Source organism: Chinchilla lanigera, unplaced genomic scaffold, assembly GCF_000276665.1.
Source record: "Chinchilla lanigera isolate Chin_1 unplaced genomic scaffold, ChiLan1.0 scaffold00041, whole genome shotgun sequence".
In the NCBI taxonomy this organism is placed as follows: domain Eukaryota; kingdom Metazoa; phylum Chordata; class Mammalia; order Rodentia; family Chinchillidae; genus Chinchilla; species Chinchilla lanigera.
In genome coordinates this window covers 10,898,597-10,923,557 of record NW_004955442.1, presented here as the reverse complement: position 1 = coordinate 10,923,557, position 24,961 = coordinate 10,898,597, and positions in this window count along the sequence as shown.

Here is a 24,961-nt window from a genome sequence, read left to right as displayed (position 1 = left end):
AGGAGCTTCTGAAAGATAGACAGAAGGAGGCATAACTGAAGCTGCCTGAGAGCCCTAAGGTTTCACTCGTGGAGACATCTGGAGCTTCCCACTGGCGATCTTTGGTACCTGCTGCATGAAGACACGTGATACAGGGCTGCGAGAGCAACCTCTTTTTGAGGAGAAGGAAGAGCAGAGATGTCCTTAACTCTCAGAAACACACTTCACTCCAGCACTTCTCTAAATCCAGCATACAGGAATCACCAGGGGTTGGGAGGATCCTCAGGCAATGCAGAATCCTCTATTTGGGGTGGGGGTCTGAGACTGCGTTGCTCAAGAGCTTGTGGGTGATGCCTGAGCTGTGTGCACTGCTCAGATGTGAGCACCCAGTATCCTCTGGGATGCTCCTGGGAAATGGTGCCTGGGTGTCTGCACCTTCCCTGCCTCTCTCACCCATGATTACCGGTTCAGCTATGGAGCTGGCCCATTTATCCTGGTTAAAGGATTCTGCTTCTCCTTGTGATTATTCCTCATGATACTGATTATGTTATTCACTTAAATTAAATAAAATGCACCCTATCGAATGCACTGCACACAAAAAGAATATTTATTTGAATATTAAGTACAGATAAGACTTCCCCTGGGATTATTTCAGAGCACATTTACAGAATTTAATTGCAAGGTTTTTCTACTCAGCTTCTTTTGGAACACTACTTGTGAAAATATTTTCTTTCTGAAGGTAAAGCTCTGCTCTGTTGGTTTATTATTATTATTATTTTAAATCTGAAGAACTCTCTGAGCTCAGTCATTACTTCCAGTGTCTAATTAATACTGATGATGACAAAGCAAACAGCCAGATGACCTAGATTTTGCTGTTAAATTGCCTGCAATTTACATGAAGCCCTCAGAACTTTTGAGAACCTCACTGTTGCAGTAAGGAGCCCTTAAGTTTGGGGTTTTAAGAACTCTTTTTTTTCCTGAAGCATACATCTTCCAGAGTGCCTTCCAGGAAGGGTATAAATGCACACTCACACACACATATGCACACACACACACACACACACACACACACGTCCACACGTAGCAACACTAGCAACTACCACCCAGTCAGCCCTATCAGACAGCTGAACTGGAAAATTAGAAAATGAATACTCCTCAAGCTCTCAGGCTACAGGATCATTCCCATTTCTTAAACGATGACATTTTGTAAAGTACTACAAATCAGGAGTAGAAAAAAATCTCTTAGAGTGATGTAAGGATCTCTCCCTGTGCAGAAGCCACTGCAGCTTAGAAAGCCATGTGGGAGACTTAGGCCAGAAAGTCGCTTATGTCCCTATTTCCTTGTCTACAAAATTGGTCCTCTGGGATTTTGTTCACCTCACTTTTTTAAAGCGATAACATAGTTATTGCTACATAATTTGTTTCTGATGGCATTCTTTACCATCTTTAGACATGGGCTTTTAATAGTGCAGCGCAGAACTTTGAAAAGCACTAGCCACTTGGCAAAACCATTGTTTTTCCCTGCTGTGGTTTTGTTTACCTGACATCAAAGCACTTAGAGAGAGAATTGCAAGCCATTGTCCACCTACAAAGAAAATCATAATAACAGAAACAAATGTTGGATTAAATTTACTTTCTTGCACTGAAAAGGTACCTATAGAGTGTCACATGCTGAGTGTCATACTATGTGTTGTGCTGAGTATTCCTTCACCTGCTTTCCAAATATTAACTTAGTGCCATGGTTTAGACCTAGAATATTTCCCCAAAGCCCCAGGTGTTTTCAGAGGTGGGTCTTCAGGAAGGTGATAAGATCTTGGTAAATTGTAACATCCAATGAAAATGAAAAAAAAAAAGAAAAAGTCTAGTTTAAATATCTTGACTTGAAAATATCCTGGAACTTACCCTATCCAGCTAGAGATATGCAAATAGCATGCAAATCACCTGCCTGGCCCTTTCCACTTTTTCACACCTTCCAATGTAGAGAAGGGAATGATGGGCAATTTTGAGTTGAGATGTTCATTCTACATAATCAGAGTTCTCTGGCTCTGGGGTAATGATGGTCCCAGAAGACCGGTTCAGGAAAGTATGTCAAACCCTGTTAGTTTCTCGGGACCTTTTAGTGAATGTTGTTTGAATTTTCTTGGTCTGAGCAAGAGGCTGGGGTGGGATCTGGGGGGCAATTATAATCTATGATTGTGGAGGAAAGGAATGGTGGTTGTTTCTGCATCTGAAACAAATAGAAAGCATCTTTATAATAACCTCAGTTGGCTTCTCCAGCCCTTCTCTGCCTCAGTTCACTAAATACCTTATTAAATCTGGAGAATAAAAATATACCTGGTGTTATGGTTTGTGTCTGGGTGTCCCGCCAAAGCCTCATGCTGCCATGGGGCAGGCTTTTAGAGTTTGACTGATTATGGGTGTGAGAGCTGCACCCGTCTTGGGGTGTACAGTTTGCATATGTAAGGGAGAGCAAGAGGCTACTTGGGGCCCTTTCCTGGCTTTTGTGCTTCTGGCCATTTCCTCCCTTGTGTGTGTGCTTGTTGCTTTGCTGTGTTCTGTGGACATGAGCTGTAGCTCTCTGCCATATGCCAGTCTGCCTTGTAATCTGCCAAGTATGGACTGAAACCTCCACGAACTGTAAGCGAAATAAACCTTTCCTTCCTTAATTTTGGGTGTCAGGTGTTTTGTCCCAGCAATGAGAGAAAAGTAACCAAACACTTGGGATAATGGATTATTATTAGAATAAACAATAGGCAATATGTATTTCCCACCTTGCAAGAGATCAGTGGCAAAGACTATTTCTTTTTTTTCTTGTGAAGATGAGTCCATGTGTTAAGCCACCCAGGAACTGTCCTTTTGTTCCAAGACCAGTATCAAGCCTGAAATTCAAAACTCTATGCAACAGCTTTGCAGGCAGCAGAGAGAAGCAGAGGCTGGAGAAGATCCCAGTCACATGCTGCTTGTGGCTGCCACATCTTGTGTGATGTTAGTCTACTAATCGCTCGGCCTGGACACCCTGATTCGACTTAGGGGATTCTTCGGGGCTAATGCAGTCCTTAACACTTGGCAGAACAAGTGTAAAAAAGCATTTTCCCCAAAGAAAACAGCTTTTTAAGATCTATTACCTGAGGCTCCTTCAAGTTCTAGGACCACCCTGACCTACAGCATCCCTTTAGTCACAAAACCAACACTCACATCTCTCCAGTGACTTATATCCAGCACAGAGGCCCTGTGGATAGAAGCACTGACATCACCAAGTGATCTGATTTTTAAAGGAATGGCAAGAGAAGTGCTCACTAACTGTTGTGTGCTGCCTGGAAAGAACATGTCATGGCCCATTCAAGAGCAAAAACCACTAAGTATTTTAAGATTTTACTGTGGGCTCGGTAAAGTATCCCAAAGGACTACAGCCATAAATTAAATATGTTAGAGCTTTCAGCATCTGGATTTATCTGTTCGAATATACATAGAACATCAACTCCATTAGTTTTTGTTTCTACTTAGTACTTGGCCTTGCCAGTCTCTTTTTTCCTTCTCCTCCCATCCCTGAAAGCTGGCATTTTTACAAAACCACACAAGATTTTAGCAGCAGATTCTGCTTCTCTTCAAGGTCAAATTGAAAATGTTATGGGGCAGCTGGGCACACCCACCCACTCTGTTCTCTACAAGGCATTTTCTTCATTGATACAGCATGAGCTGGCATCATGTGAATTAATCGTGGCTGGCTTGACTCATTGTTGCAACCCTGTGTTTTTATTTTTTACTTTAAATTATTCCCCAATTCATTTTCAGAACCCTCAGCCCTCACTATTACCACACACCTTTTTCCTTCCTTCTACAGAAAAGAAACCACTGCTACTGTAGATAAAGTGATCTGTATTTGCTTATCTGACATAAAGTATCTGTTGTCTTGGATCAGAGGACCCACATGCTAGGTTCAGTTTTGGAGAAGTGGTGGGCTTGCGTACAGCTATTTAATAGTTTGTATTCTGTTCAGGGGATACAGGCCTTTGTAAACTTTTTAAATTTTTTTCATGAATTTTTACTTTCCTATTCAAGAGAATCCATACCAAAACAATCCCCAGTGTACCTACAAAATTGGCATTGGTCTTTTGCAAGATAGCTCCTATGGGTTTACCCTTTTGGTGTTCTAAGGTGATATTCACAACTACCGTGAATGCAGTGCCTGTTATGTGCCAGGCCAGGCCTAGATGTAATTCTCTACATATGGTTTAATTATTACAACAATCCTACAGCTCAATTACTCAGCTGCTTAAATTATATTATTTTTGCTACTGCTCATCTGAACTTCTAAAAACAATGAGCACTGTGAGAGGTTGAAGTAATATAAATGAAAGTCTAATTTTTTTATCAGTACTGATGGCCCCTGTGTTCTCCATTGTAGGTCTGTGCTTTGAAGGTATGGTCCTTCCTCCCCTTCATCTTTGTATTCTTAAAGAGATCCTCAGAGAGGAACCACTGAGTTAAAGGAAGGGCATATTCTATATGAGAATAACTACCAACCATGCCCCCCATCAAAGGATGGTGCCACTTTCCACTCCTCTAAAAAATGAGTTAAGCATTTCAAAATTTTAAGGATGCTACTGCCGCAAATGTTTTAAAAAAAGAATCTGAGGCTCAAAAAGTATCATTAATTGAGCCAGGAATTAAGCTTTCTTGGGGAACGTAACCAGGATTTAAAGTTATGCCAGTTTAAATTCAAGTCAGTTTAAATACCAATTCAGTTCACCAAGTGCTCCTTCTAAAAATTCCCTTTCGTTCCATTAACTTTACCAAATGCTAGAATTTGTTGAATTATTTAAATGTGAATTATTTAATACTTTAAGTGGATTATCTTTTGTTATTCTCTCAAAAAATTAAACACCGGGCAGGGGCAATATTATCACCATTATACAGATTGGGAAATTGAGCCCAGAGAAATTATTTCATATGGCTAACAGAATATAGAGGATATATAAAAACTGGACTCAGGCCATCCAATTCCTGAGCCTCCAGTTTCCACTGAGGAGAAAAGTAGATCTACAGCAGACCCACTGCGTTGATGTCAGACATACTTAATTTAGTGGAAGTTAGCCCAGTGCAAACATCAAGAAGCCAGGTGTGGGTATCTGTGCATGTCTGGACGCACACTGCATCATCTGTGCATGTTTTACTGGACAGAAGCACAAGAATGTAAACACCAGTACATCAGGGCAGAGCAGCTGAAGAGCACCTGCTCATGACACAGGGGCACAGATATGAGAAGAAGATTCAGGATGTAGATGTCTGTGATCATGGCTGGTTTCTTTGATATTGGGAGCCAGGTACGAAGTGAATCCTTGTTCAGAGAGGGAACTGAATCAAGCCATGGGGTGATAGTTCCTTTCTAATACTCCCTAGCCTTTTGATTTTAGGGATTCACTTATCCTTACTGTGCCTTGATTTCCCTACCTGAAAAAGGAAGCTGAAGCCCCTAAGTGCATATAAAAGTGTGATCATTGCCTAGATTCAGTCTCAAAAAGTGCTTAAAATGTTTTCTGGCATGCTATAGACATCCCATACATTTTAATCGCTGTTAATATAACCTGTATTTCACCAAAAATGACTAAGCAACTACTTTCTAGGCAGCACAGTTTAAATCGTACACAATATAGAGGTTTTGCCACACTGATACATCCTCCATCTCAATCTAGTGTTCTACCTTGTACTTTTTCATATATATGATTCTATTCTTTGCAACCTGGTCTTCCCAAGTTCTTGGGAAGGTCAGCCTTCCCAACTGCTATTCATCCACTAGGGAAAGATTGAGGGTCTTCAGTCAGAGAAAGCTGACTGATGTCTCCTACTGCTACTTGTCCCACTAACAGGCTGGGTTGGTGCTGACTCTCTGTTTTTCAGTTACGACCCTGCATCATAATCTTCATTTTCTTTCTCTCTCTCTTCCCCTCTGTGATTCTTTTTGAAAGTGTGCTATGTGTCATCTCTATCTGCAGCTGTTCCTCTGGCACAGTACTAGGCAGATAGCATCTAAAAAGAAAAGACAAACCTTCATGCTCACCTTAGGTACTCTGCCCCATGTGTTTTTGGAGAATTCCATTATTTCAGAAGAATTTATAATAATGGAAAAATCAGAAAAACTACAAAATGGACACAGCTGAGTTGATTTATCAAGTTCTATGGTGTTGACCTTCTCTCCTTCTCTGGAGCCTTTCTTCACGATGATTTACAATTGTCCTAAAAACTGGAATTTACAACAGTAGTACAAGTGGGAAAATGGGAGCCTCAATTTATCCTTTTGTTTCTCATCTGTCTTATCGCTTTGGGCTCCTGCTCTTCTCAGTTCAAGTAAATCTCTTAACAACCGGTTTCCACTTTTCCTTACCTTTTCTGCCGCAATCAATCATTGCTCTTCCATAAGCTCATTGAGCTTTGCAAACTCTCTCTGATTCTTTTCTGTATATCTTTTTCATTTATTCCTTGTATACATTGTATTAAAAAAGAGAACAAAAACAAATAAAAAAAAAAAAACACTAAAGTATTTTTCAGCTGTCCCAGGTAAGGGTGATGTCCTTGCTCTGTGCCAGAACACACCTGCACTGTCACTGTGGGCACTGTGTTATCTCTTTTCATTGTGGGTTGGCTTGTGTTTTCCCCACCCAGACAGTGAGCTGCTGTGGCTTTCTCTCCCAGTACAACCCCAGAACCTAGAACCCTGGTCTCCAGAAGGCTCTTGATGTACACACAGGAATTAGTGGTTGGACAAATGAGTCCATTCCAATTCCTAGTGTTATCATCCCTCGTCCCTATAAAAAGAAAGCTGAGACTCAGTCCACATCTTTGCAGAGCTGGGTGGAAGATCAGCCTGGTAATAAGTTTAGGTGAAAGTGAGAAGAGTAGTGCCGGGGATATAGCTCAGTGGCACAGCACCTGCCTGGCAAGCACAAGGTCCTGAGTTCGATTCCCAGTTTCAAAGAAACCTGATAACTAACTAAATAAAATGAGAACTGATGAGAGAGAATTCAAAGTCAGGAGAAGGATGGAAAGGTGTCAGTCTGAGAGACAGTCTTGACCACTTGGCTAGATGAAGCTTCACGATAGGGAAAGATGAATCCCTACTATTAAACATCCTATTCAACCAGGAGAGTAAAGGGTGTCAGGCTGCAGTTTATTGCTTCAGCTTCTAACCTTTCATAAGTGCTTACTTGGCAGCTCTATTGAGAATGGTATTTGATTCTGGAAGCATCTTAAAGGAGCACTGCCCAACCTTCCACTTTCCCTTTTTTTATTTAAGCCATAAAATATATGAGTTTTGTGCATTACTGCCATAGGAGAAGAAAAATCACATGTTACTTTCCAAATGAAATGACATTTAATAAAGTGTACATTTAAGATACTTTTCAGGGCTGGGTTTTAAACAGTGCACAGCAAGGGTCTTTCTTCATCACAGACAATATAGAGGTATAGGTGCCACGTTCTTTCTAAACTTTGCCCATTATGGTTACAGAAAATGTTTAGGGGGCTTGTTAGGTCTTGCAATAACTTTGTGAGTCCTCAGAGGGTTGTTATGTTCCATTTGGGATGGTTTGTGATGGGCACATTTGCATTAAAGACACAGCCCCATGATGGATGGGTGTCAGTCATCTTCAGAACTGGCTTTCAGGGTGATGAGCAGAAATCATACGTTTGCACTTGATGGCCCTTACTGGAGGAAGGAGAGGTTGCTGCCCCGTGGCTCAGAAGATATATTTATCACCGAGTTAGCTCTCAGTGCATCTGGGGACTCTTACTTCCAACCCAAAAGGTAAGGGCGTATATAGACACAGGCTATAGGCAGAGTGTGGCAGTTGTGACATCCAATTCCCAAATAATTTTTTTCCTCAATAATTTATGGAATTGTAAAGGAGTATGACCCAAAAGGAGAAACAAGACATTGTCACTACAACACAGGCCAAACAATAGGAGATGCTCTGCAGAAATAACCGAACAAAATATGGACAATTTAGAGGTTACTTGGGGTTCAGGGATGTAGCTCAACAGCATAAGCGATTGGTTGGCAAGCACAGGGTCCTGAGTTTGATTCCTGGTACAAAAAAAAAAAAAAAGGAGTGATTACTTGGAATTTCCTCTTATCACCCTGAGATCTCACTTTCCTTGATCGGCTTCATTAGAAGGGCTATGGAGTAATTTATTCAACTACTGTTGGGATCTGTGTTCCGTGCTCTATGTAGCCAGAATATTAGAATATGATTTCCTTTTTCACTGCATAAATGTTTATCATTGTGCTTCTGTGCATCTGACAAACTCTTGTGATTTTTGAAGGGTGACATTAAAATATTAATCTTGTTATAACATGTTATTTTTTTAATTAAAGAAACTGAAAGCTATAACCAGTACTACAACATTTTAAGAAGCATCTGTATTTTGGCGAGGCCATGATACTTACAGGCTTTCTGATTGTGAATGCCCAGGGTGTCATAAAGCGTAATTTGAAAGGTATAGGAAAACATGAAGAAGAAAAGAATGGTCATCACTATAATTGCAATACTCATTTAGTTTTATGTTTTACATTCAGATATGGGTTCATCTTGTGTTAGTTTTCCTAGCAAGTGTGAGGTTTAGGTCAAAGTGTGTGTGCATGAGTGTGTGTGTGTGTGTGTGTGTGTGTGTGTGTGTGTACATTCAATTAGCCTAATACATTTTGTCTTTGGCTACATCATTTTTTGTATTTTTTGTGGGGGGTACTGGGAATTGAACTCAGGACCTTGACCTTGCCAGGCAAGTGCTTATGCCACTGAGCTATATCCCTGGCCCACACTTTCTGTATTTTTAAAGGTGGTTGCTGTAAGTGTTATAACACAGGTACTTCTTTCATTTTACAATGAATCAGTGTTTTACCACACAAATGGAATGTAGAAATTTTAACATCCACATTCAATAGCTAGATTGTGGTATGATTATCCTCAATGTTTACATACATCAAAATATCATGTCAAACATTTTAGATATAGATAACTTCAATTTAATAACTTTATTTCACTGAACATGGGGGAAGCAAAAACGTGATTATCATGCATGTCTCTACCCTCTTCTCTCTGTGTTGTGTTTCTCTGGTGTACGTACAAGGAGGAGCTCATCAGTCAACATTGTTTGTGAAAATTTAACTCATTATGTAAACTTTAATGAGTTGAAGAAGAATGCACCTGTCTCTAGCATTTATATTTATGCATATATTTATCATTTCCATTCATCCTCCTTAATTCTTGTTGTTCCAACTTTCTTTCCTATGCTATTCCCTTTGGAAAAGTTTCTATAGCTGTATTTGTGAGTAGGCCAGTTAGTTTTCTCTCATTGTTAAGACAAAATACCTGATGCCCAAAATTAAGGAAGGAAAGGTTAATTTAGCTCACAGTTTGTGGAAGTTTTAGTCCATACTTGGCTGGCTCCAAGGCAGAGTGGCACACGGAAGAGAGCAATAGTTCATGGAGGTAGAAAACAGCAAAAGCAACAATAGCCAAAAGGAGGAGAGGTAGCAAGCAGCATCTTTCCCTCCCTTACATTGTGTGCAAACTACCCACGCCAGGATGAGTGTAGCACTCACATCCATAGTCCCAACATTGGACCATGAATCAATCATAATCTCTAGAAGCCTGTCCCATGTCTGCATGAGGCTTTGAGGGGACATGCAGATGCAAACCATAGCATTTGGCAATGAAATTTGTTAATTACCTTCACATTTAACCTTCGTTTTCTTTCTTTCCTTTTTCTCTTCCCACCTAAGTGTTTGAGATGGAACCCACAGCCTTGCATATACTAGGCCAGCCTTCCACCACTTAGCTATGTCCCCAGCCATGACCTCCCTTCATAAAGTATATTTTTATTGAACTTAAATTCTAGATTGATAGTTCTTATATCAGCAATTAAAAATGATATGATACTTACTTCTAGTTGCCTTGTTTTTGTTTCATTTTATGTTTGTCTTAAACAAGAAGCTCACCATTACTGAGGTCTTATTCCATTTTAAGTACCCCATCATTTTTTTCTGCCTACCGTTTAGTTTTTCTTTAAGGTTCCAGCAGTTTGTTCATAATATATCTGGATGTAGATTTCTTTGAGCTTAACTCTGTAGGTTTTCATACCTTCTTGAACTTGTACATTTACACTATTGCCAGGGGTGTTGGGGAGGGGATCAACCATTAGTTCTTCAAATAATTTTTCTTCAGTGAACTGTCATTTTTATGCTCTAGAATTCCACTGACATGAGTGACATCAATTCTTCAGATCCCTGAGTTTCTCTGTTTTTTCCTCTCTAATTTTAAATCTCTGTTGTTTAGGTTGGGTACTTTTTGTCATTATGTACTTTTGCTCAATGATTTTACCCTGCTTTTGTCCATTATACAGTCAAACTCATTTCAGTAGGTTTTTTTTTAAATTTAGGTAAGTTTTTTATAATTCTAAAAGTTCAACTTGCTTCTTTTTGCTAGCACTGCCTGTATTGCTTGCAGTGTGTTTTTTCTCACTTCTAGGGGCAGTTTTATAATAGTTGTTTTAAAGTCTTTATTTGATCTTTGCAAACCCTGTGACTTCTTGATGTTGATGACAGCGTTCTTGATGCCTGTGAGTATCCCCTTCCCTGTGAGTTGAGATGTTCTGCTTCTTTGCAGGTTGAGTACTTTGGGTTTGTGTGCTAGGCATATTAGACGTTATAAGACTGTGTTGTTTGAACTCTGTGGAATTTGCTGATGGGTCTGTTGGAGCCACTAGTCAGTCCTGTTGAGCTCAGGCTGAAATTTCTCACCTCTCTGCCACAGGGTTTGCTGCAATATCAGTTCTGGTGCCAAAGCCTGTGCAGTCATAGTTGGATAAGTCCTGCATGTGTGTCCGACAGGCTAAATAGTGGTCTGTCCATTAATTTTGTTTTCAAAGTGTGTCTTAGTTATTTATTCATTGCTGAGACACAATCCCTGACACTTCCAACAAATTAAAAAAGGAGAGGACCATTTTGGTTCACAGTTTGTAGAGGTTCCTGTCCATAGTGGGCTGGCTTCAAGACAGCGTGGCAGAGGAGGCTTGCTTACAGTACTGCAGGAGGGAGGAAGACATACACTTCCAGGCCACACCCCCAGTGACCCACCTCCTCCAATCAGGCTTCGCCTCCCAAATAACATTCAGCTATAAACTCATCAGCGAACTAATCCAGTGATGAGTGTCATGCCCCCAATATCCAGTCATCCCCCCCCCACAAAAGCTCCACCTATGAGCATAGGAGGCTTTAGGGGGACATCTACATATAAACCATAACAAAGTGTATGTAATAATTTTAAGGTCAGATACACAGATGCAACTCAGACGTGAGTTCAAGTGTTCTTCTTTTATGGAAAAAGGTAAAACAAAATTTCATAACAAAATAATAGGAGAATAACAGTACTTAATACATTATATGTTGTTATCTTTAAAGTAGTTGCTCAAGGTATAAGCCATGGGCGTAAAAACTTATCAAATCAATATTAGCACAAGCTTTCTATTAGTGAACTAAGAGACATTAACAGTATAACTGACTTGAATTTTTTCCCTTTTTCTTATTGTCCTTTCTCTTTTCACCAATTCTTGCTCTTTTTCCGTTTGAACAATTTCTTCCCATTTTACAATATCTATTGCACAGGTTAGAACTCATTTACTCTTTCTGTTTTTCACACTGGGGTGATGATACTATATTTACACATGAGAGTCTGATTTATTTCACTTATGAGTATGGTCTCAAGTTGCATTCAGTAACTTATAAAAGTCTGGAGTTTCTCTTCCCTTATGGCTGAGTAGTAGTACTCCATTGTATAAAATTCCACATCTTTTTTACCCATTCCTCAGTTGATGGGCATTTGGGTTGTTTGCAAGATTTAGCTATTATGAATTGTGCTTCTATAAACATGGGTGCATATATATTGCTGTGGTATGATGTTTTTAATTCTTCTGGGAAGATTCCCAGAAGGAAATAGCTAGCTTGAATGGGATCTCTAATCCTAATTTTTTGAGGCATCTCCACACTGATTTCCACAGTGGTTGCACCAATCTACATTCCCAACAACAGGGGAGAAGAGTTCCTATTTTCCCACAGCCTCTCCAGTATGTGTTATTGGTTAATTTCTTGATATAGCCAGTCCTTCTAGGGTGAAATGGAATCTCAGTGTTGTTTTAATTTGCATCTCTTGAATGACCAGTAATGTTAAACATTTTTTTTCATATATTTCTTTAATACTTGTATTTCTTCATCTGAGAAGTGTGTATTCATCTCAGATGTACATTTTTGGTTTGGGTCTTTGAATTTGGGGTGTCTGATTTTTTTTCAATTCCTTATGTGTTCTAAATAGAACTTCTTTATCTGAGGGACAATTGGCTGAAGTTTTTTCCACTCTGTTTGTTGTCTTTTCACTTTGTTGGTGATTTCTTTTGCTATTCAAAAGTTTTTTAATAAGATGAGATCCTAGTTGTTGATTCTTTAAAGTAGTTCCCTTACAGTCTGTTTTTTTTTTCATGAACTCTCTACATATATCTATATCTATCTATTTTCTCCTCTAGTAGATTTAATGTTTCCATTTAATATTTAGAACTTTGATACATTTTGAGTTTGGTTTAATGCATAGTGATAGACATGGGTCTAGTCTTAGTCTTTGGCATGCAGATAGCCTGTTTTTCCAGTGCTGTTTAGTAAAGAAAGTATCCTTCTTCCAGTGAACATGTCTGGCCCCTTTGTCAAAGATAAGGTGGATGAATGTGTTTATAGTTGTGTCTGCATCTTCTAATTTCTTCCACTGGTTTAAGTGTTCTTAAAAATATTGTGTGGAGTGATTTCCCCAAATTTATTACTCTCCAGGACAAATAGGTTAATTTTTTTTCTCCTAGAGCTCCTTCTGTTTTGTTCTCCACCCAGAAAATAGGTTCTTCCCAGACAGCAGTCACTGTTGATGGGCTTTCATTTGCAGACCCAGCTTTTCAGATCCTGAAGGATAGTTTTATTTCTGCTAGACATTAGGGGTCCTCTATGGCCACTGTTGCTCAAGCCACTGATGTTATAGCTTGAGATTGGCTGGAAGGTGCAGCAGCAGAGGAAGGAAAGGGAAAGGGACGGGTCTTCCTTCCTTTCTGAGCATTAAGATTCTTTTCCCCCGTTCTCAAGACAAATAGAGAACTACTCCTGGGACTCTATCTATATGTGGTGATCAGTGCTGGATACTGGGCTGCTGTGAATCCATGCCATGTGCCCTACCAGGATTGTAAAGCTACGTTCATCGTGCACACCCAATGAAGGATGTTCACTTCATCTTATCCAGAGTAAAACCTTACCACCTACTTTATTTTTTGGGATAACATATACATTAAAATTTTTTGCCATTTTGATGATCTTGAGGTGCACACACTTTGGCTTTAAGTACATTCACATTCTTATGCAGCTATTCCACACACTGTGAGATACCCCACAATAAACCAATGCACATTCTACAGTCACTCCTGTTTCCCTTTCCCCCAGTCTTTGGCAAACACTAATCTGGTCTCTCCGTCTTCCCAGATTTGCGCTCTTCATGTTTTAACAATTTATGGAGGTATAACTTTTGTAACATAAAGTTACCTATTTCAAATAAAATTCAGCATATTTTTATGTGTGTTTATGGAATTGTACCCATTTACTTTTAGTAGTTTTGAATATGCCTTTCCAGTGCTTTTTGCTTTGTTTTAGTATATCTTTCTTCAATTTCTTTAGTGATTTAACAAAAAAGGAACTATAAAATATGTGCACTGTTGTAGCTCCTTTTTTAAAAGCTAAATAGTATTTTTGAACACTTACCATGTTTTTTTAAAAGCATGATTTTAAGTGTTTGTGCTATTCCATAATGTATTTGTGATCTTTTTTAAAAATTTTCTCATGACAGAGTAGAATGTGTTTACATTTTTCATTCCTAAGTAATGCCCTGTTTAATTAATATGAACATAAACACTTGCATGTATCTCTGCTTATTTTATTAAGAGCTATACTTAGGGTCATTCTTCTAGGTTAAAGGACATAGAAAGCTCTGATATATAAGTTTTGAGTTCTGGTGCATCCTAAAGATTCTTATTTTTGTTTTTGTTTTAGACAAAGTAAAAAGAAACTTTCAATACAAAATGCATAAAATATACATCAAAAGTTGGTTTCTAAACCTTCTTATCCTTTAGTAAAACTTTCAAAAACTTGCAGTACACTGTCAGGGGCTGAGAGTCAAAAGTTTTTCAATTGGTTAAAAAAAAAAACCTTGTAGGATACAAAATAAATTGAAAATGCAGACCTAAATTTTTTTTTCTACCATTTGCATTGCAGGTAAAGTCTACCATTCCCCAAGTATGTAGTGACCATATATCAAGTACTTTGTAAACTTCACTTTTCAAACAAATCCTTTGTACCATCATGTAATGTTTTCCTTCCCATCCTTCTTAGTGCACATGTTTCCCTGCTTGGATAATAAGTTACATGACCCCACTAATGATGCATCCTTGAGTTTTTAGAAAAGCATATTGGTAAGACAAGGATAATTGGCAAATGTTTTATTAATTTCTCTTTTTCTGATTTATGGCAGATGTCACCAATGGATGAGGGGTTCTTTTTCTTATATAAGCATTGCTCTCAGAATATTCCCTAATACTGTGCTGTGGGTAGTTACTACCATCCCATTAGAGCAGGACCATACCATGTCACCCATTTGCCAAGGCATGTAGTTAACATTACTGGCCCATAACACTAGAGAGAATATGGTGGTGTCATCATTGCCTAATAATAAACGACTCAATTCAGCCCTTAGGTAAGATTTTCCACAGTTGCTGGACAGGGCAAAGCAGGATTTCACACCAAGAGGGGAGCTCTCGCCTTGTAAAGACTTCACTCCCCACATGCTCTTCTGTACTGCTCTTCTCCACCAACCTCAATTCTCCCATTCACCCTGGTTCAAGTGAAGCTTGGGCTATGTAAACCTAAGAAAATGTAATTACATAATGGATTAATTCTGGATTTTCTTTGAATCCAGTGATTAAAAGCAACACTGTTTTTTCTTTCATGCTTCTTTTCATGCGGAACTTGCTGACTTTCCCTGTTTTTTCTTTTCTTTTTAGGTTTCAAGGCAACAGATGAATGGTGAAAGAGAACAGCTAAGGGTAGGCGCACCTGCTTGTAAAATGCTTCCTAATTCTCATTTCTGTGTGATAAGCAGAAATTTCCTCGTTTCTCCCAGGGCACGGGTTCTAAATAACACTCTTCATCTTAAGACTGGTAGACTTGAAAATATTTATCCCAGCTAATTTAGTATTGATTGAGCAGATAAATACAGTATATCTTCTTCTGAAGTGTCATTATAGTAGATATGGATTTTTTGATTTAGATTCAGCAATAAATACTTCTCTTGTGGAATTTGTTTGATATCATTGTACTTTTTCTGTGTACAACATGAGGTCTAAATAATAACAAAGGTCAAAAGGATGCCCTGCTGCCTTCATAATGTGAATACCAGCCTGTTTGCTGAGTGGCTAAAATGCACTTTCGCTGTGGATTGGGGTGAACAAACAACTCATATGTCAAGGGCATTTTCTATAAGAATTCAAATCATTCGTGGACCTTTTAATTTTAGTGTCATTTGTGTACATATGCAGGAGAAGGGGCCATTCCATGCTGAAATGTTTTGGATGTAGAAAGTGTTCGTTAGGTGGGGAGAAACGGTTTGTGTTTAAGTGGAGTTGTAGCATTGTTCTGCATTTCATGCACTCTCGGTTGGATGTCATTCTGGCACAAGCATTTTAAGAAATATCAGTATTCCTTAACATTGTGCCCCCTATCCATTTGCTTATTTTAAATGCATTTAGGTTTTGGACAGGGGGAGTTTGTATACATGATCAATCTATCTTTAATATCACTGATGAAATTTTGCAATTTTTACTGGACAATGCGACTTATATTCATGTTTTCCAACTGTTATGAAAATGAGAAAAATCTGCTGCTTTTAATGTCTCAGCAGTGAGTTTTGGGGTTGCGGGACCACTGGTCTCCAAGGTGCCACATAGGAATAATTTATTACATGAGTTTAATACCTTTATATGCTGCCTTGTTACATTTCAAAGCATCTGTTTAGCAGCAGTCTCAAGATGGCAATGGTTTGTAGTGTTCTTTCTATTTTGCAGTTGCTATTGGCATCCCGTTTGTTAAGTCCTTATATAAAACAAGCAACAGAATCCAGTTGCATGAAGCTTAGATTGTGAGTTGAGGTTTCTTTTCCTTTTATGCATAAGTATTTTACGTGCTGTCCTGGCATGGCTCTCTCTATTAACCTTTCATCTCCATCCACTGCACTCCTAAACACCTGTGCCAGCATTGGTTCCGACTCCTCCATGAAGCAGCCTTCAAGATGTTTTAAGCTTTCCTGAGCTCTCTGATTGCTTTTCCCCTGCAGTCTGAATTACTGGTTCATCCTAGTAAATAATGTATTGCAACTTCAGATTTCTCTTCCTGTTTGGAGGGGGACGATGGCCAGAACTAGGGCAGTGCTAGATAAAGAGAAATGTGTGCTTTTTGTCTCCAGGATTGCCTGATAAATTCCTGAGAATTAAGATAATATTGAAATTTCTGTTGCAAATAAGACTCACCTGGCAAGTGAAGGATGAAGAAGTTGATGAAGTGGTTGTTTGCAGTCAGAAGGGTTATTTCTCATGGGTGAGGACACGTCCAGAGGGTGTGGCCCAGCAAGAATGGAGCCTTCCCTTCTCTGCTGAATGAACTCAATCAGTGGTTTGAGATAATGGATCATTACGTTAGCTCATGGTGTGGCTCCTATAGCTCCCCACCCCAAACCTCATCTGTCACATCTTGAGCATATGCTTTATTCGTTATTACTCTTGTAGTGGCTGGTTTTGCATTTTAAGCTCATTTGTGTTTCAAATCGATAGATAATGCATTTGAATTGATAAAATGCAGGTTTATGTGGTTCCCTTTAAATAGTACCAAAGGGAATGCAGTAATTTTTTTTTTCTTTTGATTTGGTTTAGGTGCCTAGATCCCTCTGGAAGACCCTAGTGTCATTTTTCATTGCAGGAAGCTTATCTCTGATATCTCTGTTTTGCTTATGGATATTTTCTTCTTTCTCCTCCTTTTCTGTTCCCTCTCTCTCTCTATCTCCCTTTCTCACTTCTCTCCTTTCTCTGCTGCACATGTTCAGCCTTTCTACCATCTCAGAAGCAAACTGCATTAAGGCAATTTTTTTTTTTTTATTTATGGGAAACACTTCATTTTTTAGGGCCTCTACAAGAAATCTGAACCTGAACTGCTAATACCTAGGCATCTCAATGAGATGCACTTTCCTTTATCTCATTTTTTCCTAAGAAGGTTGGAAGCAAAATGATATCTATTTAGATACCAGCATCATTTAAGGATGTCTTTCAGCCACCCTTAAAATATATTTTAAAGGCATGAGTTGGATGCTTTTCAATGTTTGCTGCGCAGGATGAATGTAAGTTGCAGTGGTGGTGTTACTGTGCTTAAACTCCTTCATTAGGACCTCTGGGTATATTGTTAGAATGTATTGATACAACCGGGTATTTGTGAAACCCATCCCCTGTTCTTGGCTTCCTGGATAGAGTAGATAATACAGAGATCAAGTCGCCCCTCTCCTTTTGTGCACATGGACACTACGTAGGGATTACCATACCCACAGCCTGTTCATTTTAGTTGACTTTATCTTTCTCACAAAACTTACTGGTGTTTTGAACATTGATTCTGTGAAGCACTTGATCTGTACAAAATTAAGAGATGTGAGAAAAATTCTATGATTAGTAAATTTCAGAAAATGCAAAGTTAAAGATAATTTAAACTGTAATTGCCTAATTTCTCAGAGGTTTAATGTGCAAAGGTAAAATGCAGAGAGGTGAATATAATATAACCTTTTCAAACTCACTTGGACATTGAACACTGTTGGTTGCAGAAGGTACTATGAGAAAGACATGAAAATTAGGAGTTCGGTCTGCCAGGATGCCGTTGTCTGAAAGCTACAGAAAAGCAGACTAGTGGGTATTTAAATGATAAAAACATGCATTCACCTCCTAGTTCAAGAGTGAATTCTGTGGTTTTTGATATCAGGGCACCAGTGTGAAATTTGTGTGGTTCTCTTGCCCTTTCCTTTTTCCAAGACGGCTACCTCTCTCCCAGTATCATTTCCTCCGGTGATGATAGCCTCGTCAGAAGGCAAGGGGAAGATAAGTGGCCCAATTATGGCTCGTGAATTTCATAGGCAGAAAGCTCATTCCCAGAAGGCTTTTCTTCAGAATTCTCTTGGATCTCATTGGCCAGTCCCTATATCAATCACTGGCAAAAGGATTTAGGAGTTCAGTAATTGGCTACACCAATCAGAATACATCTCCGAAGGCAGAATATTGTTACCAAAACAAAAACAGGATTTCCTTAAAGAGAAAGAGAAAAGGGCATTGGTTTGGTGTATTTACTAAATACATTGCTACAGAAGGAACTCAAATGGGTCCTGCATGTGATTCATGGTGCTGGCTTCCAGCAAGTCTTTCTTTACTCCCTTTCACCTCACATATATGGCTGTGGGAATGGCATACAGATAAATCCTTGTCAAGTTCCTGACTCTGCCTTATGAAATTTCACATCCCCTAGCTGTGCCAACTTTGCATCTCACCTATCACATCCTCCCAACCACAGTCTACTCTTCTAATCGTCTGGACTTGACCTTTGTGCCTTGCTCTGTGTTGTTTGGAACTGTCCTGCATGCAGCCTTTGTTTCTCCCTCAGCATTAAGTATAAGCACCCTCAACTTTGTATTAAGCTCGGCCCCAGAGATCCTTCCATAAGCTTTCTAGCCTGCACCCTTCCCAGAAAAGTCTCAACTGCTTATTCCTAACAGATGATTAACCCTTCTCAGGAAATTATTGCTTATGATGCACATTGTTAATGAGAAAACTACAGCAGAAAACATGTTCATTCTCCCCTCCCTGATTTTCTCTATCCACTCATAGTTTGGACCTAACTGCTTTCTGAGCTTACATTTCAAATTCTTGCCTGCATTCTTTATAGGGAGATGGTCAATCAGAGCTCACCATGGACTCCAGAAATTTAAGTATTCCTGGTCTTATTGGCTACATTTACCAGCCTGCCACGAGATCACTGCTAATCACTGCTAATTGGTCATTCTACTAACAGTTGTCTATTTGTCATAACCCCACTATCAGCATCTGCTTTCCTGTCATGTAGAACCAACAGACTGACAAATGAACAGCTAAGAAAGAAGTTAAGAGAACTTAGGGTCCTTGACTGGAAAGACTGTGTGGACATAGGGTGGGGGATTCAAATGCCCACTTTTATTAACATTTGTTAAATATTTTGTTACTAACGGATCTTTGGTTCTATGAATATTGAATTTTGCTTTTGGACCTAGGTGGCACATTTGCTTAGAGCATTATTAGACAGCAAAGGCATGGCTCCAAGTTGGGTTCAAACCTGTTTTATAGGCCCACATCTTCATGAGCAGTACAGTAAATGCATGTCCTAGGAGTAGGCATAGGATCCAGGGGCAGGGGGCTTTCAAATCTCGGTTCTAAATGCTCCCCAGCTCTTACAGCTTCAGTTTCATTGAGTGTAAAATGGGGGTCTTTACTCCTAGGATTGTTGACTGGATCCAATGATTTCTCTAGAGTACTTAAAAACGTGTGGCTCATACTCCTGTTAATGTGGTACCATTCCCAGGAGTTGTCTCATTTTTCTTCCTTCTGTAAATACCAGGTGGCGGAATAGGAACAGACAGGGTGTGTGGACACAAATGACAACCTACACTGGAAGACAACTCAAAGGAGAGGTATTTAGTTGATGGCTTGGCATTAGATTCAGAAGAGCTCTGCACTGTTTGAATTATGGTTGTTTGAATGTGAATGGTGGAGACTGATTTGGGTTCACCTAAGCAGAAACACAGGCAGCGAGACCTCCCAAGAACCAGACGCTGGAACTGGAAAGCTGTCAAAAGTTGCATAGTTCTCTGTTTCTCATCTCTTCTGTTTGTCTTTCTTTGGGGATTCATTCTGGATTTTCTTTTGAGAAAGCTTCTCTCTATTGCTGTATACTGCTGATATCTTCCACGCCTTATAGTTTGGTTTATGTTGCAACATTTCTCATCGATATAGAGAGTATCAATGTATCTTGATTACAGATTTTGGAAAAAGGAGTCCTATTGGCCCAGCTTAGGTCAACTGTTCACTCTGGTACAATTAGATCTGTCCAAGGAAGTGCTGTAAATAGACTTAGTTACCCACAGCCATTTACCAAAGGAAAGATTGTATTATTAGGGAATTGGAACCATTGTTAGCCCTGTACATACTCCTACACACGTCTATTGGACCCATTCCACGTGGAATCAGAGCTGAGCAAAAGATCCTGAAAAATGTGTGTGCTACATCCAGCTGCTAACTCAGTGTTTCCCAGAGAATAAGACACGTACTCCACGTGATATTCACAGGTTTTAGAAGTGAACACTGCGTCTTTCAGAAAGGACGAATCACTTAGAGAGAAAGTTATTCCCTTTTCAATTCTTTCTCAATCCTTTTTTACGTCAATGAGCTTTAACAAGACTCTAACACTTTCTAAGGTTTCTTTCTAACAGAAAGGGAATGTGTGCCTCAGGCTTACAGCCTGAAGCAGCCAGAGCATCTATATAGACTTTAAAAACATTGTTTGCAAAATATCGCAGTTAAGAACCAGAGGCCTGGAGCTAGGTCCACTGAGATAAAATCTAAACTTCCTGATTTAGTACTTTTTAGCACTGGGCCTGTTACTTAGATCCTTTGTGCCTCCAATTCCTCATCTGTATGAGATAATAATTGTACATATTTTAAGGTGTGTGTGTGTGTTTGTGTACCTGTCTATGTGTGCCTGTACCAATGTTAAAATAATTAATGCAGATGAGTTTCTTAGATACAATGTATAGGAAAGGTTTTTAAGAATTTTTAGATTTCAATGGCTTTATTTTCCATTAGTTTTATTAATGAGTACTAATACTAGTTTTCCATTTAAGGTGGTATTATGGAGTTTTCTTGGTAAATATATTTAGTTAAATTAAAAATATGAGTTGCTTAAAAGATAAGTATTGACTACGTAAGGTTCCAGATTGCCACAGTGATGGCAAAATTGGCAATATGCGAATGCAAACGACTGAAGTTTTAGCAACATAGTAACCACGGTGCCAGCCTGTGAAAGATGTTGTACAGCAGATCTGTGTTATCAATATTTAATTTGCCAGTTAGAAACAAGTTTCTCATTTCTGCTAGTTACAAGAGTGATGTGGATTGCGGAATGCAAATTGCTAATCATCATCTTGGCATAAACCCATTGGATTCATGCGGGCAACACAGTGCATCTTGTGGACTGCCTGGAATTAAGCTATCAGAACTGGAGAGGTGCCTTTCTTTGCTTCTCAACATCTTCTTCCTCTTTCAGAGTCCAATTATTCCTCAGTGGCTTTAAGCACGGCATGGAAGGAAATGTAAATCCCACCCACCCAATAACTGGGATGAGACTCACAAGTCTTACGTGTGCTTGACAGCAGTTTCAGGGTGGCATAATATAGGAAGGCTTGTTTTCATTCAGTTATTTAGCCAAGAGACATCTCTCAGCATGGATCATAGGCTGACTCTGCTAGATGGTGAAGATAAAATAGTATAATAAGTGGTAGAGAGTGCTAGTTTCCCTATACCTTGCAGAGTAGAGGAAAAGAAACATTTGTTAACTAACAGCGGTGAAAAAGAAAGAAAAGGTCTCTGTGAAACTTAAAATACCAGAATCAAGAATTTCTAAGTGAAATAGCATCAATGCAAGAAGCTTGCTCCTTACCCCCCACCTATCAGACTTACCAGATTAGCACATACTATCTAGTCCTTCTATAAAACCTATTGGTGGAGGGCCCATACATCCTATGATAGGGCTGCTTCACACAAGTTTACCTTGCTCCTCACTGCTGTGGTGTCTGCTTGCCAAGAGTCAGTTGTATTTGTTCCCAGAGCTGCTTCTGCCAGCTGCACTTGTTATTGTAATTACATTATTTAGTGGAATATCATGTAAACTGATGAAAAATGAGCTCAGTAAGAAAAAGAGCTGTTTCTATGAAAACTAAGTTAAGTGTTTTGGAAACATTCTAGGAAGGCGAGCCTCAAAAATTAGCTCAATTAGCTGGGGGAAGAAGACTGTAAAGTATGAGGGGAAGTAGAACCTTCAGAAATCTGAAAATATTGTACAATCAGAAGCTTTCAGGAGTGTTTTGATGTTCTAATTCACTTTAAACAAAATCAGAAGTGATCAGCTAGGTGGAGGTTGGCAAACTTTCTCCTGCAAAGCACTATATTATGGCTGTATTAGTCCTGACAAGTCGCAGGATGACCGTTGCAACCCCTTAACACTACCATTGTACCAAAAAAGCAGCCAAAGAAAAAATGAATAATTGATGCAATATTCCAACAAAATGTGATTTGCAAGAACAGACACTGGGCCATAGTTTGTTAACCCCTGGTGGATATTAAAATTGTTAAATTTTTATGGGAAAGTTTTTGAGGGATTTCCATCTACAGAAGTATTATTCCTAACAAGGGCCCTAGACTACCATCAAAGATCGACAGATCAATGCACATTTATATATTTCACACTAACGCACAAGATTGAATGTTTTTCTGTATCACTTTTAAAGCAATTCTTTCCCTCAAAAGAATGCGCCCCTTTTAATTAACTAATTTCCCCATTTCCAAAGGAGGAGGCTTTTAAATCATAAACAATCATAAATGAGATAAGGGCTTGAAATGCAAAATAAAATTATGTTCAATTTTATGTTCCAGCCCTAAAATATCATAACACCGTCAGTCTCCAGAGGAAGGACAAAATTTATCGCGGATTATTTTGGATCCACTAGTAAGGGATATCTGGGACTCCTCAAGAAGGGTGACATTTTCCCACATAGGTGTCCTGTTGCCTGTCCTTGGCAAACTATTGTTGAATGGCGTCAGTATAATCCTTTTCTTGAAACGAGGCTCACAAGTTGCTCCTTAGGCATTTTCCTTCTGAATAAGCTCTCTGGAAGAATGACCCCTCCTCTACCTTAACATCCACAGGATCAGCCATGCTTAGACTTTAGTGGTTAACAGAGGGGCCAGTAAAAATCCAATCCCAGGTAGGAACCTCAGGACACAGGCCTGAGATCTCCATTGTCAATATCCCTTATTCCACACAGGTCCTCCGTATGGCACGCACTGGTGCACATAGGCTTATGGGGGCACACAAGAAAGAAGCTCGTGGCTGTTTCCTTGCTTTAATTTTATCTAACCAATGGCCCCATCTTTATAACTTTCTCCAAGCAAAGGCCTTTTGTCCCAAAGTCATTAGCTTTCTACTTCCAGAAGGTGCAGCAATTCATTCCACCAGATAATCTCCAAGAACTGCCTCCCTTCTGAAATGAGATATTTACAAACCCATAAAAAATTGTTGCAAGAATGCTGTCTCAACAAGACTTTGCATTCCACACTCTTCCTTAACAATATCATAGAAGTCCCTAATTTTTGCTAGGATATTAATTTAAATGTAAAATAGAAATGGATGAAGTAATCAGCCAAACATGCAGATTTTAATCCCCCCCACTTCACTGGGACACATGAACAAAGGAAGGTACAGGTATTGACCTCCCTTCTTCCTTGAGGCTGAATCGTGTAACTCACATATATGTTAACAAATCTGTCCCCCTGTGAGTCTTCACAGCCATTTCAAAACTTTCTTCTGGAAAGACTCCAAAGTGATCACATTTAGGACACTCGGTCTAATATTAATTCTTCCTGTCCCTGGCATTAATTTTAGCCATTATTCCCAGTCATCATACCCCTTTCCAGGGCAAATGTGTCCCATTTCTTGTTTTATCATTAAATCGATATCAAACAGCTTCAAGCAAACTGCTAATAATGCTGACATTTCAATTTGTCATAGCTGCTCTTCATTTCTATGACTGATGCCTCAGCAAAGACTTGTCTTCCTGCTCTGTGCTTTTGAGATCTAAATACCACTCCAGTGGAAAAAGAAAAAAAGAATACTTGCCAGGGAAATGTAATGGGGAAGGAAGCACATAAATAGCACACTTGTAGTTTTCTCTACTTGGGGCTAGGAGGAGGCAAGCACGTTTCAGTGGGGATGTGTGAAAGGGACACAACTTCTCTCTTCCTGATGGTGCCAGCACACCTAACTGTGGCCCTAAGGAAAATGGCAAGGAGGGAGAAAAGCCTCCTGCCCTCCTTTATAGGCAGAGATAAATTTTATTGAAGCTGAGTGTGTATATAGGTTAATAATGGATATAGTGAACACATGCATGCTCATATTAGCAGCCAGCAAGCATTTTTACCCTGAAGTAACCAGCATTCTACTCTCCTTTTGAGGGCACATTCTCCTCTCTCATCTGTGAGAGACTTGGAGGGAACACAAATAGAGACACTCATCGCCAGCCAATGGATGTAGACTTGACTAAGACTGGCCAATTAGCTGCTTTCCCCTGAGATTTCGGGTGTTGATTATATATATATATTTTTTTTTGGGGGGGGGACCAGGAATTGAATGTTGATTATAATCATTCAAAGTAAGAAAGAAAGGATGTGACTAGAAAACTGGAGTCAGGCATGGTGATGCATACCTGTAATCTCAGCAGAGATTTGCAGGTTCTATCCCTCCTAAAGCAGGAGGTTTGCAAGTTCTATCCCAGCTTAGGTAACTTGGTTAGTTAGCAAATCCCTTTTCCACAATAAAAATATTTTTTAAAAAAATCGGCTAGGGAGGTAAATCCATGCAGAGACGCTGGATTCCTCCATAAAGCAGAGAGAGAGAGAAAGAGGCCGAGGGAGAGAATGAAGAAAGGGAAAGGGAAAGGGAAAGGGAAAGGGAAAGGGAAAGGGAAAGGGAAAG